The sequence below is a fragment of the Berghia stephanieae genome, chromosome 7 (assembly GCF_034508935.2).
Source record: "Berghia stephanieae isolate SIO BIC M18660-M18661 chromosome 7, UCSD_Bste_1.3, whole genome shotgun sequence".
Classification (NCBI taxonomy): Eukaryota; Metazoa; Mollusca; class Gastropoda; order Nudibranchia; family Aeolidiidae; genus Berghia; species Berghia stephanieae.
In genome coordinates this window covers 27,769,363-27,771,862 of record NC_088366.1, presented here as the reverse complement: position 1 = coordinate 27,771,862, position 2,500 = coordinate 27,769,363, and the positions used below count along the sequence as shown (strand labels likewise).

At 34.6% G+C, this 2,500-nt stretch overlaps 2 protein-coding genes across 2 annotated transcripts in view; both read left to right on the top strand.

Annotated features, from left to right (window-relative positions):
* LOC144976980 (uncharacterized) overlaps positions 1-2,500 on the top strand; it is a 57,994-nt gene that overhangs the window by 5,088 nt on the left and 50,406 nt on the right. The window lies entirely within an intron of this gene.
* LOC144976515 (uncharacterized) overlaps positions 1-2,500 on the top strand; it is a 14,549-nt gene that overhangs the window by 2,446 nt on the left and 9,603 nt on the right. The window lies entirely within an intron of this gene.

Genomic DNA, 2,500 nt, shown 5'->3' with positions numbered 1-2,500 from the left:
CATCATCATCTTCACCTTCATCATCATCATCATCATCATCATCATCATCATCATCATCATCATCATCATCATTTTCCATCACTACCAGCATAATAGTCTTTGCGATCATCATCATATCCATCTTTATTCACCACCACTACCGCCACCATCCTATTTAAATTATTAGCATCATTATTATCATCTTCATTCGTAGTCTACGTCACTATTTATCAGTGTCATCATTATTGTCATCACAAGCATTAATATCACCATTATTTTCACCTTCATCATTATTGTCATTATCTATCAGCATCGTCTTTATTACGTTCACCTTCTTTACCATTGTCATTATCTAACAGCATCATCTTTATTGCCATCACCACTAATATCATCTTCATCTTCATCATATCTCCATTATCTACCAACCCCAGCTTTATTGTCGACACCATCATCAATGTCATCACCAACTTCACCTTCATCATAATCGTCATTATCTATCACCATCATCGTTTCACCAGTATCATCACCAGCACCATTATCTTCACTACCACAACCATCAACCTCACCAACGTATATTATCAATTTTCTTCAACATCGTCACCACCACTATCTTTTTTTATTCATATTGCTATTGAAGCAGCTTTTTGTGTCAATCATATTCTCATATTTCTGCTGTGTCATCTGTAGGGACATAAATGAGAATTGTTCTTCAAATTTATGCAATCTTATCTATAGCAATGTGTTTATATTGTCACTTTAAATAAGTTTTATAAAGAAATGAGCTTGGTCATCATACAAAATCTATTTTAAATATTATCATCATCAATGTCATCCTCCTCTTCCTAATTTTCATCATCATCTCATCATCATCATCATCATCATCATCATCATCATCATCATCATCATCATCATCATCATCCTTATACACCCCTTTCTTGAGTATTAAAATATATTTCTGTAGTTAGTCTTATTTAATGTATTTATATTTGTATATAAATATAATGCGTGTGTGTGTGTGTGCGTGTGTGTGTGTGTGTGTGTCTATTTTGAATATTATCATCATCAATCTCATCCTCCTCTTTATCATTCTCATCATCATGATCATCATCATCATCATCATCATCATCATCATCCTTATACACCCCTTTCTTGAGTATTAAAATATATTTGTGTAGTTAGTCTTATTTAATGTATTTATAATATTTGTATATAAATATAATGTGTGTGTGAGTGTTTGTGTGTGTGTGTGTGTGTGTCTATTTATATATTATCATCATCAATCTCATCCTCCTCTTCCTACTCTTTATCACCAATATCATCATCATCATCCTTTTACGCCCCTTTCTTGAGTATTAAATATACTCGTATTTGTGTAGTTAGTCTTATTTAATGTATTTATAGTCTTTGTATATAAATATAGTGTGTGTGTGTGTGTGTGTGTGTGTGTGTGTGTATAATTATTGTATGACTTTTATTTGAAAGAAGTTAAATTCATCATTCTCATTACCATCGTCATCATCGCCATCTTGATATCAAGTAATTATATACTAATTCAATAAATAGTAAACATCTATTATTAATATTCTTTGTATGAAACTGAACTAATTATTGGCCTGCCGTTGCCTACGTATTAACTAATTTGAAACATTGTAAAATACAAACAAACTATTATTATTATCATCATCATATTCGTCGCTGATACCATCATTTCTTTTGATCTCTCTCTCTCTCTCTCTCTCTCTCTCTCCCTCTCTCTCTCTCTCTCCTCTCTCTCTCTCTCTCTCTCTCTCTCTCTCTCTCTCCCACTCTGTAAAAAAACTATTATTATTATCATCATCATCATCATCATCATCATCATCATCATCATCATCATCATCATCATCATCATCATCATCATCATCGCTTGTACTATCACTTCCATTCAAAAATTATTATCATATATTTTTATAAAATAAACTTCAATTGCACTTTTTACTTGCAAATCTTATTTTATGTGTTCAACGTTTGATTTTCATTAAATGTAGAAGTTTGAGAGAGAGAGAGAGAGAGAGGAGAGAGAGGGGAGAGAGAGGAGAGAGAGAGAGAGAGGGGGGGGGGGGAGGGAGGAGAGAGAGAGAGAGAGAGAGAGAGAGAGAGAGAGAGAGAGAGAGAGAGAGAGAGAGAGAGAGAGAGTTAAGTGCTATCAGCGGGACTCGTGGGCCTTCTAGTTTTCACGCCAGATTCCCGACGAGTCGGCATGTGTATAGATAGCATGGAACCGGATACATTAACCATAGCGCCATCTTGCCGAAAACTCTAGTGTCTTGAGATACTCTGACCAGAGCCAAGAGACGAGGCATCTTAATATGCATCGGAATGAAACAATTAAACGTGGAAGACACGAAAGTGGTCTTATTATAAAGTTTCTGAGACCAACTGTAAACGCAAGAGGCTTTAAAATCGATTTTGTTTCGTAAATAGCCCAAAGGACAATTCCCAATTGTCTTGCAGTTAAACAGTTTAACAATCGCGCTCTGGAAAA